This window comes from Neophocaena asiaeorientalis, unplaced genomic scaffold (genome assembly GCF_003031525.2).
Source record: "Neophocaena asiaeorientalis asiaeorientalis breed wild unplaced genomic scaffold, Neophocaena_asiaeorientalis_V1.1 scaffold86, whole genome shotgun sequence".
NCBI classification, from domain to species: domain Eukaryota; kingdom Metazoa; phylum Chordata; class Mammalia; order Artiodactyla; family Phocoenidae; genus Neophocaena; species Neophocaena asiaeorientalis.
In genome coordinates this window covers 3,591,314-3,614,803 of record NW_020175039.1, presented here as the reverse complement: position 1 = coordinate 3,614,803, position 23,490 = coordinate 3,591,314, and positions in this window count along the sequence as shown.

Sequence of the window (23,490 nt, the reverse complement as noted above, 5' to 3'; positions counted from 1 at the left end):
TGCCACTGTCTTCAGTAAATGCATGATGCTTACGCTTGCTTAGTAAACAGTTCCTCATCTCTCTCTCCAATAGCGCCCTTATTTCTAGTTGGGTAAATTCCCCTCTAACATGAGATGGAACGGTTCAAGGGCTTTGTGCTCCTTATGATAAGGAAGTAGGAGGGCTAGTGGCTCAGAATAAACCAATATAAAGCTTTCTTCCCGGAACTGAAATTAGGAGCAGAGTGAGGCAAAGTCTGAAAACAGTGGGAGCTGGACCATCATCAAGCAGGCTGTTAAGCAGTCCCTGCTGCCTTGGTCCCTGTGTTTCCAAGCACGTTCCTTGGGCGGCCCCATGATCCTGTTAGGCAGCCCACTTTTTTTCCCAAGAATTTCCCTTTTGGCTTACATTAGGTAGATCCAGTTTCTGCTATTTTCAGCCCCGAATTGTCCACTGCAACAGTAAGCCCATTCCATGTAGAAGATCAAAGAGCTGTGTAGAAGGAGCTATCCCAGCCCTGCGGCTCTGGCCGCAGTGTGTTCTGTTCTGGGGTGAAAAGGGAGAAGCAAAGAGGAATCATGTTCATTAACTCATATGGGGTGCAGGAGAAAGGGTGTTTAATAAAGTTCCACGGGAGTGGTCCCGGGCAGCGGCTAACCTCTCTCCAGCCCAGTGACTAAAGAGAAGTTTTCATAGTGAAAGTTGGATTTGAGCAGAGTTTGGAATTAAGTGGTAGAAGGGAATCAGTAGATGATTGGTAGGAAGTTGCTTTTTAAGCACAGAGTTGTATGAAATTCCTATGTCAGAGGTGTACTTTTACTAGGTACAAAGGCAGTCACTCAAATGAACCCATGTCTAACGATTGCTAACCTGCCCTGGATTCAAACCAGATGCTTCATAGCAAATATTTTATATGTTTGCATTTACCATAAGCCATTGGCTTTTTGAAAAATATTTTACCCTTAAAAAAGGTATGGTTCTTCAAATAACTTCATACTTTTCTATAATGAATTAAATCAACCTCAATCCATGAGACAAGGTATTTTTCTGAGTTAATATCCAGTCTTATTGGGAAGACCGTTCTATAATTCCTAGTTTTTGAAATAAGGAACCAACGCAGAGTATGTTTAAAAAATAAAACAAAAGCTCTAATGATGCTCCATTTAGCTATGCCGAAGGGCTAAAAATTCCTTCTGCTGCTGGTGGGCTGATACTAGTGGGCCATTTGGGGAATTGGGACCAAAAGTAGTAATCTCTGTAAAAAGAACACTTCAGAGTGCAAAGAGAGAGGGCAACTAATGGAAAAATTAATTACCTATTATTAATTATGTTTTCCTAATTGCACACGATTTGTGTATGGCACGGGTATATGATTACATTGCAAGAATGTGCTACATTTGGAATCTTATATTCAGCGTAAATGGAGAATTTATTTCTACACAAATCTACTAGGAGCTAACTTTTGATCAATGTTTTGAATCACTTCTATGTATAAAACACTCTTCCAGTCCCACTTGAGGGGATACCAAGGTCCCAGGTCAGTAAGAAATGAATCTTGCTCTCCAGAATCATACAGTCCAGTTATATACCTAACCAGTGGTGGGAAGGAATGGTATATGGTAAATGAAATTTATATAAAACAGGGAGAAAGTCGTTACTTCTAGAGTTGGAGATCAAAGAAAGCTTTATGGGGAAGTTGGCATCTGAGCTGTACCCTCCAGCTCCTTACACGTTCCCTGTGCCTCCTATGAGGAAAAACGTCAACTGCTGTGGAATGAGTGACCCTTACAGAAGTATCTGAGGAAGAAGGGTGTGTGAGCCCAAGAGGACAGAAAGAGAACATGTGGGACTTTTGCATGTTTGGCACCAACACCCTCCAAGGAAAGGGAATGTAAGGCTGCACATTCTCTCTGCCTTTGCAGAAGGAGGTACAATGACTGCCTGCGAGGCTGACAGTGTGGGAGAAGCTGACACCCAACATGGCTGTCAAAAACGCCTGAGGTTCCTGCTGAGAAATGGGCTCACACTGTTTCTGAGTTGAAAAGTAGGCACTTCCCTTTCTCCTTTCTACTCATCTTTCAGGTTAAAATGGTCTTTTTGTGACTTCTTCTACTTTCAAGAGTGTTGTTAAAAGGTAGACATTGACCTACTTTCATTTTACAAAAGTATTTCAGAAAGTGGGAAATGCAACGTTCTCAACCTATGTTAGGGATGCTCTATTCAGAAGAGCCTGAAAAGTACACACACAAAATAGAAGCAAAAAGAAACATGACATTTGCACTTTTGCCTGGTTCCAGGGCACAATGCTGCGGGCATCTGTGACAAGAGCAGAATTTTCACATGGCTTCTATGGGTATCCCTTAAAATGCTGGGAACTGCCACCATCTCTGAGGACCTAATATTAGCCATCTCTGATGACTCACCTCCAGACCCTAACATGGCACCATCACTTAAGGGGACCAGCTGCCAATACACAGCAGAAGGTAAGGAACTATACTGAGCCCTTTCCATCAAGCCGAGGACAGCAAAGTGTCCTCCTTGAAGGAGAGTCAGACCTTTGCACACACCAACCTCTAAGGCAACTCCAGATCTATTTCATAACAGCTAACTGTATTCTATGCAGCCAGGACTTATATAGGTCTGGTCTTGTCTTTACCTTTGGAGGGTCCACAACCAGTTGTTCTCAGAGAGGGTGGAATGATCTACTGAACTAAGTTTTGTGCCAACCGGATATTCTTGTTTGTGGAATGATTTGTTTGGAACCACCATATCAGTGGTTCATCTGTGCCAAATACAAGGATCTTGAAACCAAGAGATGGAGTTAATAGAGAGACCAATGCAAAGTCCATCAGGAGAATGAACAGAAAATGGAATCATGGGTCAGGCTAGGCTGACTGATTCCTGAACAGTGATACCAGATTTTGTGAAAGAAAAAATAGAAGACAGAAGTACGTACAGAAACTTGAGACATACTTATACTAAAATGTTTTCATTGTTTATTTGAATTTCAAATTTAATGGGGCATCCTACATTTTATCTGGCAACCTTATCTGTGAGACAAAGGCTATAGTGGAGGAGAGAGTGATTTTATAGAAAGCAAGCTGATGGCAAGCAACTCAGACAAGAACAAGTCTCATTTGGGGAAAAAAGTCTTCTTCATCAAATACGAGTGGCTGAGGCAGATCTGACTCCAAGAAATTTGTCCCCTGAAGACTACATTCAGAATCCCTACCATAACCTCTTGGTTAGTAATTTTGGCCCATTTTCCACTTCTCCCCCCACCCCCACTCCATTCTCCACAATGCTTGGGTCCTCATTGCAGATAGAGTCTGTTTGTTTTCTCCTGAGGGATCCTGTTGGACTGAAGGAACTCGCAGGGCATCCTTTCCTGTCTCTTCCCACCACAGATATTATTATTTCCTGTTTTCCTAAACTCGACATTAGCTGGATCCTGTCCTCCAGGGAAGGGAACAAAAATTAAGTCATAGTCAGCGCACTCTGGGGACGGAGAAAAGGAGACTGGAAGGGCTGCAATGATCTCATACAAACCCAGCCCAGAGATGGAGGATGGGAGGGAGAGAAGAAGGGACACTTTCTTCCTCCCCACTGTGGCTGCCTCAAATTCAGTGAGCATCTACTCTGTCCAGAATGGTGTTTGGAGGGAAGATAAAGCTTTGACACGGTATCAAGGTTTCTATGTTACCCAAATGGAGTAACAATGACTTTATAGTCAATCAGTCCCGAGAAATTTTACCCTCACCTCAAAAGGGAAGAGATAAAGAGGAACAGTGGCAAGACAAACTAAGTGTTGAAGGATGTACAGGGCTAGAATTTACTCATTCAAGAAATATTAGGTGAAGAAATACTGCAGGGCTATTTTTATTATTTAGGCAGTATAAGCCCACTGTCCTGTACCTAGAGAACATTCAAGAGCTAAGAAAATATCTGAGACCAGAAAAAATATATATTCATTGGCTCTAAGATGTAGAAGAAAACTAAAAACAGTAATATTCAATGTCTTATCAAATATCTAAAAATATAATGTTATGTCAGTTATGCAGTTCAGCTTGTGTCATTACATGAAAAATTTAAATCAAAAGAGCCAACTCAATAATTTCTTCTTTTAAATTCCCCAAATGGTAAAAGTTGAAATCTTTTCCATTTTTTTCCAGTAGAAATATATTTAATATGTAATGCAACTGTGGTAAGACAAAGGGTAGTTTTTGAAGTTATAGTCCTTTGTATATTTTGTATTGATGCCCCAAGTTTTCAGTTACGTCTCCTCTTTATTTTTCTCAAATATGGGAATTAAGTCATATTTTCCCTTTTGTATATTCATTATATATGGAGTCTATGCCATCTGTAGTCCTTTGTTGTTGTTATTAAGTTATTCACTGATAGATAATTTCCATTTTAGATTCTCGATTTTAAAATATATTTCATAAACATTTAGAGTTACCATAACAACAATTAGTTCTGAAGGGTCTTTGAAAGATTGTCTGGTACAATCTCTTCATTTTACAGATGAGAGAATTGAGCCCCAAATGATTGAGCTGACATAGGTCACACACTGCATAAATGGCAGATACGGGACTCCAAATTGGGTTTTTTGGTTCCACTTCCAGAATTCATTTCACCCCAGCACACTAACTTTGAAACATTTCCCAGACACTTTTCCCTCTTTTGCAAAATAAAAAAGCTGATGTTACATGCAAACTGGTGTTGGTTCATCCTATTAAGATATAATAGCAATATTACCCTTACCCTTAATTCTTCTGCCCATGCACGCAAGTAGCTGTCCCAACTAACCTGAATGACAATTATCCATGAGAGGGTAAAGATAATCACAGTGTTTACCTGCGAGTCCTTCTCATTTTCATTCTAAGTTTAGAGTCACGCCAAATGAATTTGGACATAAATGTATTTATTGTTTCAGTTTGAAATTATTTGAAATTATAAAAGCGGATATTGAAATAAAAGTCCTTTTGGGGGTGACTTATCCTTTGCTTCTGAATTTTCTTACATAGAAATCTATTTGTCTAAGAATTTCTATAGCGCCTATAACCAGAGTAATTAAGAACCCTAAAAGGAGGGCAAGATTAGCACAATAATAGCTTTCTTCTCTCTATAAGACTATTTTAATGTAGATAAAATGAGAGCATACTACAACCAGAATTATACAGCAGACTTTTTTAGTCTGAGTTTCAGGTAGGCCTGTTTCCACTTAGAGTCTTTAAAATCTTAAAAGAGTAAAAATAAATATCTTATTGAAAATACATCCTACATCTTTTTTAGTCTGACACTGGGATTGTTTCTTTCCAGGTTTAAATTTAAACCACCTTGATTTCTTTCTGTGCTTTGTTAACTGTTTTAGTTTCTTTCCAGGTTTAAATTTAAACTACTTTGATTTCTTTTTGTGCTTTGTTAACTGTTTTAGTTACCTTAAAAAAAATGTGTTTGTGTTCTTTTTTATATTAATTAATCAGAAAGATCATATTCTTATTCATAGAAAATATGTATTTTAAGATTTTAAACTTTTAAAAAAGTCTTTCAAAATCATGATTTAGTCTTGTTTTTAATATACAAGGCTAAATACAAAACCTTAATTTAGAAAAATCTCTATTTCTGATCTTAGTGACATTTCAAGTTCAAAGTAGTTTAAGAACATTATTAGAATAGGCCTTTGGTATAATATTTGACAGATGGTTGTGACTAAGGGGAAGCTACCTTTGGAACTCTTCCACTAATGACTGTCATAAAAGAAATGTCATCCCCTTATTCTTTTTGCGGTATGCGGGCCCCTCACTGTTGTGGCCTCTCCCATTGCGGAGCACAGGCTCCAGACGTGCAGGCTCAGTGGCCATGGCTCACGGGCTCAGCTGCTCCATGGCATGTGGAATCTTCCCGGACCGGGGCATGAACCCATGTCCCCTGCATTGGCAGGCGGACTCTCAACCACTGCGCCACCAGGGAAGCCCCCCCTTATTCTTCATTTTGACTCCATTCCTTAAAATTTGCCTCTCATTTGTATTAGATTGTTAAGTTTCCTCAGTTAGTCCTTCTCTTAGGCCTCATTACCCCAATCTGTGTTTTCAATATTTAGAAAGTTCAGGAAATTCTTTTTTAAGGTTGCAGGCAAGCCTTTAGGAAAACAAACATGTGCATGCAAAGAAGATACTTTTGTTTCTTAATGAAGTGAGCAGATCCTTATGATGCAAAGATGTTTGGAGAATTAGGAAGCACCTTGGGAATCAGTAAAATGATTTGTGTCTGACTAGTATGTTGGGGAGGAATGACAACCAGCTTTCTTGTCCAAACATCTTTCAATTAGTGATGGATTTTCAGTCTAACAGAGAGACCAAGTTCATACACTTCTGCCTCTTCAGAAGATGAATAAATAATGATCTTTAACGCCACCTAGGCCCCATCTCAGGGTAGTTATCAATCTCTTCTTCCTTCTCATCTATTTTGCTCCCCCTTGTCCTATGCCGCTTTGTCAACATATGTAAATTTACAATGTGACCTGTTGGAGCAAATGCATTTTCTCTTTGCTGTATTTGCTATATTCTCTTTCTAAAGCCTGAATCCTCCTGTCTTGGTATGAGGCAGTTTCCAAGTAAGTGTTTCCAAACTGTGTTTTGCCGAGGCCTAAAGTTTTCTCAGCATCCCCCCAGGGTTCACAAGGTATATAATGAAGGTAAGCAGGTGGGACTCTGTGTGTGTGTATGTATGTGTGTGTGTTTGTGTTGGGGGAAATCGTTAAACTCTTCTCCACTCAAGGGATTATCAGTATTACCAATTAGAGTTCCTTACATTAATTTGTTTAAACAATGAATCCACTTTTTAAATTAAAATAGTAATATAATGTTTGGAAGCCAATGGTCTAAGGGGATAAAATCATTCATCAAAGCACTTTGAGAACCAGGTTAAGTTTTAGCTCTAATCTTAATTAGGTCTCAGACCTAGGGTAAGTCACTTGATGCTCTTAATCTTTAGTACACTCACCTACAAAGTAAGGAGGCTAGAGAAATTATCTCTAAGTTCCTTCTTGGTCCAGCACTAAACAATTATATGAGAAGTTCAGTATTTTGTCCTTCCAATCACTCATTTTGTCAGGCTGCCTGTTATTTTTTTTTTAATATTTGAATTTTATTTTATTTATTTTTTTATACAGCAGGTCCTTATTAGTCATCAATTTTATACACATCAGTGTATACATGTCAATCCCAATCTCCCAATTCATCACACAACCATCCCCACCACCCCCCGCCACTTTCCCCTCTTGGTGTCCATATGTTTGATCTCTACATCTGTGCAGGCTGCGATTATTTAAAGTTATCTTTACGAAGGTGCTTCTCAAATCTAGGACCAAGTGTCCTCATTTGTAGAATTGTTGTCTAGATTTAATTATTTCAAAAGTCCTTCTCAGGCCTTCCCTGGTGGCGCAGTGGTTGAGAGTCCGCCTGTCAATGCAGGGAACACGGGTTCGTGCCCAGGTCCAGGAGGATCCCACATACCATGGAGCATCTGGGCCCGTGAGCCATGGCCGCTGAGCCTGCGTGTCCGGAGCCTGTGCTCCGCAACGGCGGAGGCCACAACAGTGAGAGGCCCGTGTACCACAAAAAAAAAAAAAAAAGTCCTTCTCAGATCCTAAATTCTAAGATTTTACTGTCTTTTTATATGCTCTTACAAGTCTACAGGGATACAAATGATAAAAGTAAAATATTTGCCATCTATGCCTTTCCTCTGCATAATACTATAATAGGAGAACTTTATCTTAACTCTCTCATGCTCTTTTGCTTCTCTATTCTTCTAGAAAGTTCTTGCATTTGTAACTAAAAAATATATGGTGACAGGACTCTCAGGAGGCTGTTAGGTAAAGCACAAAAGGAGTTTTTCTTGAAACAGGTCATTGGAGCAAGATGCACGGGGATAGCTGTGGTGTGTGGGAACAGTGGACCAGAAAGGAAAAATAAAGATATTTTTAAGACATTTCTGGGATCTATATAGAAATATCTTGAGATATTTTGAAAGGATTTCTTTGCAAGGGTTAATATTCTTTTTACTGAGGTACACCTTCAGGATTAAACTACAGGATTCATAGCTTCATATGTGTTCTAGAAGGCAATTTTGTTTAGTGAAATAAAGATTAGGCCAGAGTCTAAACTGTAAAATTATTAAAAACATTTGCGGGCAAACGTAGAGAATGGACTTGAGGACATGGGGAAGAGGAAGGGGAAGCTGGGGCGAAGTGAGAGAGTGCCATGGACATATATACACTCCCAAATGTCAAATAGATAGCTAGTGGGAAGCAGTCGCATAGCACAGGGAGATCAGCTCAGCTCTTTGTGTCCACCTAGAGGAGTGGGATAGGGAGTGTGGGAGGGAGACGCAAGAGGGAGGATATATGGGGATATATGTATGCGTATAGCTGACTCACTTTGTTATACAGCAGAAACACACCATTGTAAAGCAATTATACTCCAATAAAGATGTTAAAAAAAAAAAATTGGAGGTTTCCAAAACTCATGACAGTAGTCCTTCTGCTATTCTGTGAACTGCTCCTATCTACCTCCCCACCCACAAAGAAAGCCATGCAAGATTTAGCTTCTGAGTCCATAAGGAACTGAACCATTACTCTCACAGTCTCTGCCTCCCCATCTCTCATCTCTCTAGCTCTCTCCCTCTCCCTCTCCTTCTCCATAATCTATCTCTGCTACTCTCTGAATATCTAATTCACTCTTCTGTCTCTGCCAAACAGCTTTCTCTGGGTCCATTTGGATACAATTTTCTCATAGCTCCTGTGTTTATATACCCTTAGGTCCAGACATCAGCAAAGATTAACCAATTTCTTTCAGTTCCAATTCCAAATCTGTAGCAGAGAGAATTTGGTCAGCCCTGCTTTATCCAGGTGTCCACACCTGGTGTCAGCCTTGGTCAGGTGGTAAGTGTACGAAAGAGCCTCCTTGACTACGAAGCTCCAAACAGACACAGGGGACTATTAGTAGTCTTCAATCCTGCAAAAGTCTCCTATTTCTAAAATTCTAGGATCCTGTGATCTTGCCACACACAGGTTGGGAATGCCCTGTTCTTCCACCATCCTCCAATTTGCCACGTCATTAAGAATGACACATAGCCCATTACCCCAGAAGCAAACAAATGAATGTGCTGTAATGGGCAGAATCTGGACACTGAATCATGCATTCTCTCACTGCTGTAGCCCAACTCCACTGACACAGGTTACAAGACCTTATAATGTAGGCTTCTGTTTCTAAAAGTAGGAATTCTCTAGTGGCCACAAGATTCATCATTGCTCATCTTTCCCCTCTGGTGTCCTGAGTGTTTTCTGCCTGTCTCCAGGTGTTTTGTCAGTAACAATGTCAAAAAAAGCATAGACAGTTTCTGAGCAAGCTATGAATGCCAGCTAATAATCCTGCCCAAAGAGAGCTGACTAACAGGTATCACTGTCACAGAGGTAATGAAGGCATCTTGTCTAGAAAAAATGAGGTGTCACCTTACTTGCACAAGCAGCTTTCAACAGGTCTTGCCCTATTTAGTCAGTGGCTGATATGGACGGAATTGTGCCCGCCCAGAACCCCTGTGTTGAAGCCCTAACCTCCAATGTGACTGTATTCCGAGACAGGACTTTTAGGGAGGTAACTAAAGTTAAATGAAGTCACAAGAGTGGGCCCTTAATCTGATAAAACTGGTATCCTTATCTGATAAGACAAAGAAGATACACAGAGATGTCTCTCTTTCCACTGTGCACTATGTGAAGACACAAGGAGAGGGTAGCTGTACACAAATCAAGGAGAGAGTTCTCACCAGAAACTACTTCTGATGGCAGCTTAATCTGGAACTTCCAGCTTGCAGAACTGTGAGAAAATACATTTCTGTTGTTTAAGCCACCCTGTCTGTGGAATTCTGTGATGCCAGCCCAAGCAGAGTAACACAGTGACACTGTTGACAAATGCTTGCAAACAAGAGAACGGATATTCATTTTTGGCTCCTGCTACCGCCAGTGGGGACAATCAGTTTCTCTCCCTAGGTTGATTGCTCTGGTTGCATTAACATCTGATTTCCACTTAATTGATCTGATCAACTCTGCCCTGATCTGAACTGGTCACCAAGACAAGTGAAAGCCCCTGCCACTGTCTGCTGTTTTTCAGTTGTCTAGACATAGTCATAAATAGCTGGATGACTGCCCACTATAAATTTTTAATGAGAGATTTTGAAATTAGAAAAGGAGGGAAGCAATTGCGATTTATGGCCTGGAGTGACTCACTAAGCAGGGACCCACCTGAAAAGCCAACACCAGACATCCATCAGGTCCCCTACATCATCTGCATGCTTGGTTATGCAAGCCCAGAGCATCAATCCTATTTTTACTTCCCCTGTCACCCTGGACTCTTCCCAGAAAAATCCCATGATACTTCCTCCGGTTTTTAGCTTAGGGAATGAGAATTTTTAAATCAAATGAAAATGATTTGGGAATTTTCTGGCTAAGTAGTTTCTAAAGCAGTTTGGATCAATGAACAATCTTTGAAAATATGAGGTAGATATCGACCTTCTCCCCAGAGAATATCTATGTATTGCAAAGAATTTTGGGAAGTTCACAGGCATCTGGAAGCCCGTTCATGCACCTGCACATGGTAGGTTAGTACCCCCACAACGTAACCTGTGTCACAGCTCTCTTTTCTGCTGTGGATCTGGGTTTTCTGAGCTGTTTCTCTATAAATTTGGGTATTCAGAAAACAATATACCTGGACTATATTCTGTTAAAATGTGCTTACTGAATTAGCCTATACAACTGTGCAGTCAAAGAAAGATAAAACATATTTCAATCTACAGGCAGAACGTGTGTGTGTGCATGATTGTTTGTGTGTGTGTCATTTTCTTTTTCTTACAAAACTGTAGTAGAAGACATTGTTCTTGATATTACCTAAGGTGTCTTTTACACAATGATCCTGGTGATTAAACATTTTTTTCCCCTGGTTTTTCTCTGCTGAGCTTCCTCTTAGAGGCAATAAAAATTATACAACTCAACATGTTTACCTTTTTTCTTGGCTCCCAGAAATCTTATAACTAAATCTTACTGCCAACAGCAAATTTATTTTAAGTTCCTGGAAACTGTCCTTTAATTTTAAACGTTTATTTAATTATTTTAAACTAATTTAACCCACAAAACATCTTTCTTTTTGGAATAGGCAGGTCGTAAATGATAAAACAGAAAAAGTTAAGCCAGCAGACAATTACTCTAGGCAGCAAGATAAATGACAGTTTTTAGAAGAAAAAAAGTTACTATTACTTCTAATATTGAGTCAGAAAAGTGAATGATGCTCTTCTCTTGGTGCATGGATGATCTGAGATGTTTCACTATCAATGGGATATCCTTTTATTCTTCCAGCTAACATGTCCTTGGAATGCAACTCGATGGCAAAGAGTCTGCTAGATGGGCATTGATTTATACATCAAGCAAGATAAAGTTCTGCCTTTAAGAGCTGGGGCATTCATAACTTGGGAGATAGCCAAATAAATAGACAAATAAAGCAGTGCAAAAATGCTATGTTGAGGTACACACAGGAGAAAATTTTTTATGTGATTCTTTTTTCAGTAGCTGAGCAGATATGCAACCCCTCTATTTAAATCTCAACAGCACAATCAGTCCTTCATTTTGTTACAAAGTCAGTCTTCCTAAAACCTTGCTTTCCCACTTAGCTTCTTTGATCAAGAGGTAGAGGTTCAACTTTGCATTTGATAAGAAGAAATATAAATGACCAATAAAAATATTAAAAAGGTTAACATCATTAAAAATAAAAGAATTTCAAATAACAGATACTTTTTCTTTGGCTACATATTTTACGAAATGAATATGATTAAACATTGATTAAAGTGTGGGGGGAAAAAGCACTACCATCTACTATCAATAGAAGGCAAATTGTCCATAGATTTCCAAAGCCTCAACCATGTAAATAACTTTTGAGTTGACATCTTTCTATAAATTTACTGTAAAAAAATAATTTGTTATATATGAGATATATGTCAATAGTGTTATTTATAAAGGTAAAAAAATATCTAACACATAAAATGCAATAGCTATTGGAAAAGGTACTGTAGAAGCATATCCTTTATCATGCAAAAACTTTCATGAAATTACTGGGTGAAAACAAAGCAGGTTATAAAAAAGAACATCTAGTACATATCATGTATGGATATAAGGTAGGTAGACATATTGGTTGATATACAGCTAGATAGAAATACATAAAGGTATACTGATACAAAAGTCTACAGGATATATATTGAAACATTGTCTCTAAAACAGTGTTCCTCACATGTTTTCTGTGGCCCATTAGTTTAACAATCCAGCCTACATTTTGTTAAAGTGTAGATTACAGGGTCCCAACCCCATCCTCTGAATCAGAACATTGGGAGTGAGGACAAGGATTATATTTTAACAACCCCCTCAGGGGATTATTATACTGTAGAAAAGTGTAATCTATGATTTAAAAGAAACAATATTAAGGCCAATTTCCAGTAAAAATTGCTTCCTGATATAGGAGCCAACCCAAAGGACTTCCCAATGACAAAAGTGGAACAATTAGAGAAACAATATAAATAATGAGATCATTGGATTCTAACCCACTGAATAGAGCATGAATATCCATAAGTCCATATCGATAAAGTTAAAGAACAGAATGAATTCCTCCTTACAAAACAATTCCAAATGATAAATGTAGAGAGAAAGAGAAAAATAGAAAATCACTATTCGGCAAATACTATAGTAATTATTGCAGATAAGATCAGATAAGATCAACTAATGGAGTTAAAATTGATGGATAAAAGTTTGACAGGCGGGGGGTGGGGGAAGGATGTTTGTGTTGTCTCAAAGCAGGTCCCATAAGATATTTATGAATTATGAAGGGAAAGATTATAACTTTGGAAAGAAACCAGCAGATCCTACCTTACCTGAGGAATCAAGGTTAACATCATCAAGCATAAGAAAATTCAGCACCATGAACCACATGATATGATGCACTAAGAAGGACACAACATCGCTTTTGCCAAAAGAAAACTATAACTTCATTATAACTCGAGAACACATCAGACAGACCCAAATTTAGGAACAAAGTAAGTGACCAGTACTCTTCTAATGTGTTGGGATCATGAAAGAAAATACTGAGGACTATTAGAGAATAGAGGAGTCTAAGGAAAAGTAAGGAAATTTGGGACCCTGGAAACAGTCCTAGAAAAGAAAAAGTACATTAGTGGAAAAACTATGGAAATGCAAATAAGATGAAGTGTAGTTAGTAGTACTGACAAAGGTTAAGTTCCTGGTGTTGATTATTGTATGATGGTTATGTAGGATGTTAACATTAGTGGAAGCTGGATGAGGGATACGAGTGAATGCCATACTATTCTTTGCAGCTTTTCTGTAAGTCTAAAATGCATTCAAACAAAAAGTAACAAAAATGGCTAAGCAGTCCTTTGATTCAGCACCTTTCAATTCTCACTAACATATTTATAAATCACAAAGGCCAAAATAAAACCACCAAAAACTCTAGGAGTGCCATATTCTCAAAGGTATTCCCTCTAAATCAGGCTGATGATGCTAAATGGAGAAACTCAGCTGGTACCTAACAAATGTTTACACACTAAAAGACAGTGAATAAGCCAGTAGGACTAAAAGAAAGGAAGAAGACCCATTATCGTTTTCCCCACCGTCTGCACCTGGCTCAGAAACTCAAGGTCTGTTTGAATGAGAAAGCTGGACAGCCATATCTCCATGAGGGTGTAGCTTTCTGAGGCAGCAGGAGCCATTGACTTGGGTGGATGCCTCTTGGGTCCTCCACTATCTGCCTGAAACACAGGGAGGCTTTGGTATACTGAGGGCTCCAGAGCCATGGCTGAACCTGTGATGGTAGTGTCCCCAACTCACCAGAAGTTTAGGGCAAAGCCCTCAGGGTGGAAATGAAGCATCTTCTAATGCAGGCAGCCAAACCTCTATAGACAACTTCAGCAGCCAACATCACTGAAGGAGCCTGAAGCAGGAGAGGAAAAACTTGGCAAAGATATCAGCTCGTCTGTGACCATACGTGAGATATCTTGGAGGATTTTCAGAAGTTACTAATGATACCGAATGGCAAATGCTGGTGACAGCCACAGGAATATAGTTTATGTCTGTGCTCCTGGCATATAGGAAAGACTCAGTAAGTATTAACTATTATTTTTATTGTTATCCCACTTGCACCCACTGGCTAGAGAAATCTGATCAAGCACTGCTTAAAGTCGGTCTAAGTTAATAAGAACCATTTTCCAGGTTCTGTGTGAGCTGAAGGCAGTTGAGGGACAAACATGAATAGGGGTCCACATCAGGGTGTTGGTTCCAGATTTGCATTAACTTGGACCAGCAGCTGCTCTTCTCTGAGCTTCTTATCTCTTCTATAAATAACCCCCAAGATTCTTTTCAGTCATAGAATTCTTTAACTCTGCATTCTTTAACTTTCTTTCATTTCTCTAATTCCTGAACAAGATTGCACATGTTGTTGACCCTCTGCTAAATATCAGAAGATAGACTGAACTCATTAGAAATGCAGATTCTCAAAGCTCACTCCAGAGCTGCTGAATCAGAACCTCCAGGTGATTCTGATGCTGGATAAAGTGGTTTGAGAACCACAGAGCTCTTGACTCTCCTCTCCTTTTTTAGGGAAGAAAACTGATGTCCTAAAAAAGAGATGTGTTGTGCTCCAGGTCTAGAAAACATGCCCCCATTGGGGCAAGACCAGAATCCAGATATACTTATTACCCTAAATAGTAACAATAATAGTAAGAGCTAATATTGAATAAGCCCTTCTTTTATGTCAGACACTGTGCTGAAGATTGAACACAAATACCACATTTACTCCTCCCAAGAACTTTATTAGGTAAATATTATTTGATTTTTTTCTATTCAGATCTGTAAACAAAGGTTTATATACAGAGGTTAAGGAACTCTCCAGAAACCAGCTACAGAGCTAACAGTGTGGAACCCAGACTGAGCTCAGTTAGTGAGAGTCTAGAGCCTCCATGTTGACCTTTTTTATAACAGTGGCTATAAATAATGTCTTTTGTTTCTTTACTACAATGGTGATTCTTACACTGGCTACACACACTCCAAGAGAAAAACAAAACGAAAGGACAAGAATGAGCTCTCTTTGAGTATTAATTTTACTTAAAGTTAATTTAAGGACATTTATTTCCTTTAATAAAATATTAATATTTCCTTGAATATTAATTTTTTTCTTAAGGATGTTGAGGATAATTTTTTTCTATAAAACAAGCATTATGCTTAACAAGTAAAACTTACATAGCATTTTAAGATAAAACACAAAACTTTAAATCACATCTAACATGTGGGTAACTGCTTCAGCTCATCTAATAGCCAAATAGCGTTAAGTAGCCAATCTTCTCTACATATGGAAATTCTACTTGGAAAACGTTTGAGAATGAAGCACCATATCACTAAGACCATGTTATTTCTATAATCAAGCAAGGACACTTAATGAAGCATAGAATATATTTAGTAAGTTTCTGCCATTGCATATTTTAATTGTTAGCAGAAAACACTGCAATGCTTGACATACAGAGCAGGAGTTGAATAAATATCTGTTGCCTCTTTCATCAAAAGCTCTCACCTGTTAGTTCACCTATTATCTTACACTCTGTCCCTAGCTACTCAAAGTGTGATCTGCAGACCAGCAGCAGCATGAGGTCAATTATGATACATACAGAAAATCTCAGACCTCACTCTCTTTCTACTGAATCAAATTCTGCTTTTTATCAAAGCTTAGATGATTGATATGTGCATTAAAATTTGAGAAGGATTACTCATCTCTCCTACCTACTCCCAAAGTTAACAGTGTAGTCTACAACCTTGGTTCTTAAAGTGTGTCCTCTGGACCACCAGCAGTAGCATCACCTAACAGCACCTAAACCTAATAAATCAGAAACTCTGGAGGTAGGGCCAGAAATCATGCTTTAACAAACCCTCTAGATGTTTTTTAAATTTTGCTTTATGTTGAATATAAACAACATTTTCCCAGAATCTTCTCTCTGGAAGGAGAGAGGATTCTGGGAAAATGGTAGAGTAAGTAGTAATCACCAGGAATCTATCTCCTCACTTAGACAACAATTGCACTGGCAGAATCTATCTGATATAACTGTTTTGGAACTCTGGAATCTATTGAAGCCTGACAATGTCCAGTGGAAGACTTGGAGGGTATGTTGAGGCTTATTTTGGTCAATTTCACCTCTTAGCACTGTAGCAGCTACCTATCCCCCACCTCAGCCACATGGCAGGCAGTTGTTCGTGGTTCCTGGAGCAGCTTATACACAGCTTACAGGAGCCAGGATGGGCAAAAAAGGACTTTATCTTCCAAATATCAAGAATCTGTGCTCTGATTGCTGATTGCTGCTTTTGATCACAGAGATGCGGATGAAGAGACAGGTGGCCGATTTTGTTGCATTTCCCCTCGTTGTTGCAAACCCCTCTCTCACGGGCTGAAGTGACTTCTAAGGGCTTTAAAAGGCCAGTGCCTTTTAGCCTCCCTTCATTTTTCTCTTTTCCCCTTTTGGGGATCAAACATTAAAAACTAGGACATTTGAAAACAATTGCATAAACAAGGAAACTTGATAGAAAGTGACTGTCCTTGTCCAGGAAAAGACTCAGAAAATACCTGAGAAGACCTTAAGTTTACCCCTCAGGATGATCCTCAGCACAGAGACAGCCTACAACAATCAAAAAAACAAAAAACAATAACAAAAAACAGAAAACCTTGGGGAAGGGAGATACTCTGACTTCCAGAGTTACCATATTATTAGATTCTATTGTTCACTTTTGAACAAAAATCACAAAGCATACAAAGAAACAGGAGAGTATGGCCCATTCAAAGGAGAAAAATAAGACATCAGGAACTGTTCCTGTAAAAGATCTGATGTCACATAAACTAGACAAAGACGTTAAAACAACTGTCTTATAAATGCTCAAAGAACTAAAGGAAGATGTGAAGAAAGTAAAGGAAATGATGTATAAATAAAATAGATATAGTAATAAAAAATCAAAAGCCTAAAAAAATTGGAACTGAAAATGTAAATAACTGAAATTAAAAATTCACTAGAGGGATTCAGATGCAGATTTGAGCAGGCAGAAAGAATCAGCAAACTTGAATATAGGACAATGAAAATTACTGAATCTGTGGAACAGAAGGAGAAGAAGAAGAAATATTAAAAAAGCCTAAGTGACCTGTGAGACATTATCAAGTGGATCAGCGCACACATTTTGGGAGTCCCAGAAAAGGAAGATAAAAAGAAAGGGACAGAGAGAATACTTGTCGAAATAATGGCTGAAAACTTCCCAAATTTGATGAAACACATGAATATAAATAAGCAAGAAGCTCAACAAATTTGGGAATAAGATGAACTCAAAGATACCCACACTGAGACATATTATAATGAAAATCTCAAAAGGCAAAGACAAAGAGAGAATCTTGAAAGCAGCAAGAGAGAAGCAAGTTGTCACATGCAAGTGTTCCTCAATAAGATTATTAGTAGATTTATGATCAGAAACTTTGGAGGCCAGAAGAGAATGTGTTTATACAGTCAAAGTGCTAAAAGGAAAAAAAAAAAAAAAAACTGTCAACCAAGAATCCTACATATGACAAAACTGTCCTTCAAAAACAAGGGTGAAATTGAGACGTTCCCAGATAAACAAAAGCTAAGGAAGTTTGTGACAACTAGACCTAACTATAAGAAATGCTCCAGGGAGGCCAGAAGGGTAAAACAAAAAGAAACTCAAAGCCATATGGAGATTGAAGATCTCAATAAAGGTAAATTATGGCAATTATAAAATCTAGTATTATTGTAACAATGGTTTATAACTGCACTTTATTTTCTACACGATTCAAGGGACTAGTGCACTTAAAAAAAACACAATTACTAGTCTAAAAACTAATATTATTGTAACTTTGGTTTGTAACTCCAAATTTTGTTTTCTATATAATTTAAAAGGTCAATGCATTTTAAAGAATTAACTTACATTTGGGGGCACATAATGTATATAACTGTAATTTTGTGGTATCACCAACAGAAAGGGATGGGGATAGAGCTGTAAAGAAGCAGAATTTTTGTATATTATTGAAGTTAAGCTGGTATAGATTCAATTACAGTGTTATAACTTTAGGATGTTAAATGTAACCTCCATGGTAACCAAAAAGAAATAGCTGTAGAATAAACACAAAAGGAAATGAGAAAGAAATTTAAACATTTCACAACCGAAAAAGCAATGAAACATGAAAGGAGACAGTAATGCAGGAAATGAGAGACAAAAAAGCTATAAGGCATATAGAAAACAAATAACAAAGTGACAGAAATCAGTCCCTCCTTATCAGTAATTATTGTAAATGTAAGTGGATTAAATTACCCAGTCAAAAGATAGAGATGGGCAGAATGGATAAAACACATCATCCAACTATATGCTGCCTACAAGAGGCTCACTTTAGATCCAAAGACACAAATAGACTGACAGTGAAAGGATAGAAAAAGATATTCTATGCAGATATTTCCTTTTTAAGTTATGTGTATTTTCCTACAATTAAAACCATTGAAAAAATAATTCTAGAAGACATTTCTAAAATCCTAATGCTTAGGATTGCTTCACACCAATTAAAATATAATCCCTAGACCAGTGGTCCTCAGCTCTGGAGACATATTAGTGTCACCTGGGAAGCTTTTGAAACATGCTGAGCCCCACCTCCCCAAAATTACCATTCAATTATCAGGGGCAAAGCCTCAATGTGGTGTTATTTTTTTTTTAAATCTCCCCAGTACTACTTTGTTATTATCTGTAGGTGTACCACTTCCAAAATCTTAATTAACCGATTCTACTCTCTATTTTCTCCTATATTTTCAGCTCGCTCCTCCTAGTATTCACGACACCAGATTCTCTGGAATCTGAGATCCATTGATACCTATCATCACGGTGGTACCCCCACAATATCACACATACACACACACACACACACACCACACTCCTCCTCACATTCTTCCCTGTCTAGCTGAGATGTCATAGACCATTATTGTAAATGCTCCCTTACATTCATAATCCATTCCCTTGCCCTTCTCTTCTTTCTTCTTCTGTGCCTAGAAAAGCTCCAACCCTGATTCAACCCAATTCCTTTCAGATTCTACAACTGTACTCAAATAGCTGGGTTTCACTGAAGGAAAACACTAGCCATGTTGACTAGTGATTGACCTCACTTTGCATTTATGATAGCAGATCTCCAGTGGACCCTTAGCACTGACAGGCAGCCCTACAGTTGATTTACTCTCCCATCTCCCATAGGACCAAGTAACATGTTTTCCTCACCCCTCAAATCTCAAACACCCCTTCACTCTTAGTTGATGACTTGGCTTCTCATTTCACTGAAAAATAGAAGCATTCAAAAGGGAATCTTTTTCCCTCCTCACCACCAACATTTCACATGGCCTGCTTCTGTACCCTTATGCTCTGCCCTTCTTCCTGTTATGCTGGATGAACGGTCTGGGCTCCAGTCTAAGACCAAAATTTCCACTTGTTGTCTGGATCTCTTCCTATCCTCTCACTCCAAGACCTTGCTCTTACAATTTTCTCCTTTCTCTACAGCATCATCAATTTTCCTCTTCTTTTGATCATTAAAATGGATACACAAATATGCTATAATATTTTTGCTAAAAATCTCTCTTTTGAACCCACATCTCTCTACACTCCTGAATCATTTCTCAGCTCTGCTGTAAGACAAAACTTTAAAGTGTTGTCTATATTAGTTTTCTCCATTGTCCCATCACCCATTCTCTCTCAAAATCACTCGTATGAAGCTCCATCCCAACACCCTCACTATTCCCCTCCTACTGAGACTCTGTCAAGTTAACCAATGACCCTTATGTCGGCAAATTCAATGGTCAGTTTTCAGTCTGTATCCTTCTTGACTTCTGAACAGCATTTAGCAAACTGACCATTCTCCCCCTTGAAACACGTTCTTCTCTTGGCTTCTGGGAAAACAAAATTCTCTTTTTTTATTTTTACTTTTCTTCTCATATCCTTTTCTGGATTCTTCTAACTTCTAAATTTTGGAGGGCCCCAAGATTTAGTTTTCCTCATGTATCTTCTCTAGATACACTTATTCCATCAGTATTTCATCTAATGTCATGGCGTTAAATACCATTTACAAGATTGATGACTCCCACACTTGTTTCTATAACCCCAGTATCTTTCCTATATTCCAGACTGCATCTCTAGCCGCCTTTCTGTGTTGCCCCATGGCTATTTAAGAGACATCTCAAACCTAGCGTATTCAAAGCCAAACGCTTAACGTTTCCCCATAAATATGTTCTTTCCTAATACTTTCCAACTTACTCTATGCCCAAACCACTAGCTCAGATAATCAGATAAAATTCATGGAGACATGACTGACATTTCTCTTTCTCTTGTCCAGATCTAATCCATGAACAAACACTTCTCATTCTAGTTTCAAAATATATTTCAAAGCTCTTACCAGACAGTCTTATCTTCAAGCCCTGGTCTCGTTCAAAACAACCCCACTACCCCATTAGTACTTCATCCTGAGCAGTACAGATGTGGGTTTGGCATCAGTCCTGACTTTGCCACTTCTGGGTGTTTTACCTAAGGCAAGTCACATCATATCTGGAGTTCAATTTCCAGAAGTTGAATATGTATATGTATGTTTGTATGTATGAATATGTATATGCATATGTGTATATATCTATGTGTGTATGAAAGATAGATTGGTCTCAAGTATAACATCTCACCACCTCTACCATTTTCCATCCCATTCAGTTCACCACCATCTTTTGCCTGGGTATTTGACAAATGCTTCCAAATTTGTCTCCCTGCTTCCTCTCTTGTCCATCCCTACCCCTATATTCTGTTCACTAGCAGTCTGAGTGATCCTTTTCAAACATAAGTCACATTATGCCAAGCCCCTGTTCAAACTCCTCTAGTCACTTCCCATCACAGTTTGAATAACATCCAAAGACCTCAAGATGGTCTACACAGCACTTCATGATCTTGGCCTCACCTACCTTTCCCACTCACTCTTCTCCAGCTACCCTGGCTTCCTTGATATTCTGCTAACTCATCAGGCATGGCCATGCCTCAGGGCTTTGCAATGGCTGTTTCTTCTGTCAGAATACTATTCTCCCATAGATCTGCATTGCTCAGTGCCTCCCTTTATTTGAGGTTTCCTCTCAAATGTTACCTCTTCATAGAAGCCTTCTCCATCCACCAGTGGTAGGCTGGAGCCAGCTTGTATGAGCTTGCAAGGGGCAACAGTGAGCATTTCTTCCCGTCTTTGAATTCAGTAATGGCATGGGGGTAGCCCAAATTGGCCAGAGCAGGAGTGTTTACACCATGGAATCAGAAAGGCTATAAATAAGATCTCCCATCTTTTTTTTCCAGGACATAAAATCCTATCTAAAATAGCACATCTCTTACCTTATTACTTGGTTTTATTTTTCTTCATGACACCTGTCACTATCTAATACTATATTAAAATGTATGTAAATATTCATTGTTTATTTCTCCCATTAGAATGTAAGTTTCATGGAGGCAGGGACTTTGTCAATTTTGTCCATCATTTTATCTCCAGTGTCCAGAACAATGCATGACACAGTAAATACTCAATAAGTATTTTTTGATTAAACAAACGAATGAACAGAGGTGAACAAAATCCTTGTACTTAAAAGGTTGATATTTGCAAGTTGCTTTCAGTTATATTATCAACTCGTTTCTTCATTTCTTTCCTTTTCCTTTCAACCTTTCTAGTTTCCTCAGGTTTCCTACTCCCAGGATGGCATTCATTTTCTTCTCTTCCAAAGATTCAAACTTCTTTAAATGTCAAATATTGCTGAGAATTCTCAAGGCCAGCCCCCTTATCTCTTTAACCAAAAGCTTGGGATCTTTGTAATCTCTAATATGATCATGCCACTTGGTTTTCTGACCTATCTCTTTGACACCTGAACTCCAGAATTGAATCCATAATTCTTTCAATTTATAATGTGATACAACTCAGAATCATTCCTTCCTGTCTTTGTGGCATAATTCTTTCAATTTCTATTCTGATATAATTGTTAACCACAAGTTTATGTCTCATGAAACCAAGAAAATGGACCTGCGAAGAGATAGAAGCAAGGAGGGCTAGAGCTGGTGAAAAATACACTATGGAATTGAAAAGATGTGCCTGCCCAATTTTTTCTTTTGGATGGGTTTCTATAATTAAACCAATTTTGTTCCCCTTAGTTTTAAATGTATACCTCCCATTGTCAACTTTCTGTACCATTTCTCCACCTTGGAAAAGTCCTTCTGCAGTAGGAACTCCATGTTTTAAAAGCCATTGACCTAAAACAGATGCTATTGAGTGGTTTCTTTTAATGGACTTGAGGCATACAGGGAACGACATTCATGTTACTGGGGTTGATCACTTTGTTTCACTACAGGGGCTTGCAGACAATCAATACAGAGTCAGACTAAGATGTATCAAGGTGAATAACAAAGCATGTTTGGATTTCCTTGTATTGTGTCAGCAGAGTCTGTGGTGGCTGAGCTTTTCTGCAATGAACAGCTATCTATGAATGACCACACGGGTCACAAAAATTTGATTGTCAGAGGCTAAACCACAGAGAATGGCTCAAAAAAGTGAATTATTTCCTCCTGTCTTCCTGCTTTGTTCCAAAATGGTGACATGTAAGAAATTAATCTATTGCATTTGGTGTAATTTTATAAGTTTAAAGGGAAAGACTTGTATTAATTTTTTAATAATAATTTGACAGGAAATACAGGGGATTAGTTACCTCAAAACTGAATTGTGAGATGACTCATAAATTGTACTGTCATTTCTTTCTCCAGCCTATAATCCCTCATATGTCAGGAATGGTCGCATGATTGAACAGGTGTTTCAAGACTGGGGGACTTCCTGGTGGCACAGTGGTTAAGAATCCGTCTGCCAATGCAGGGGACACGGGTTCGAGCCCTGGTCCAGGAAGATCCCACATGCGACGGAGCAACTAAGCCCATGCACCACAACTACTGAGCCTGTGCTCTACAGCCTGCGAGCCACAACTACTGAACCCACGCTCCTAAAGCCCGTGCTCCACAAGAGAAGCCAAGGCAATGCGAAGCCCGCACACCGCAATGAAAAGTAGCCCCCGCTCACCACAACTAGAGAAAGCCCACGCGCAGCAACAAAGACCCAATGCAGCCAAAAATAAATAAATAAATAAATAAAATAATAATAGACTGGAATTTGCTTTAAAATATATTCCTGAAATGCCTTTTTGAGGGGCTTAAAGCTAACATCCACATTATAAGAACATCAAACTGAAAACCAACGCATCTAGGGAAGGCCTGTCTTTGGGCATAGGTAGAACAGGTGACAGCCAGGCACTTGACCCCAGGAGTGTTGAGAAAGCTCTCCTGTCCCCAG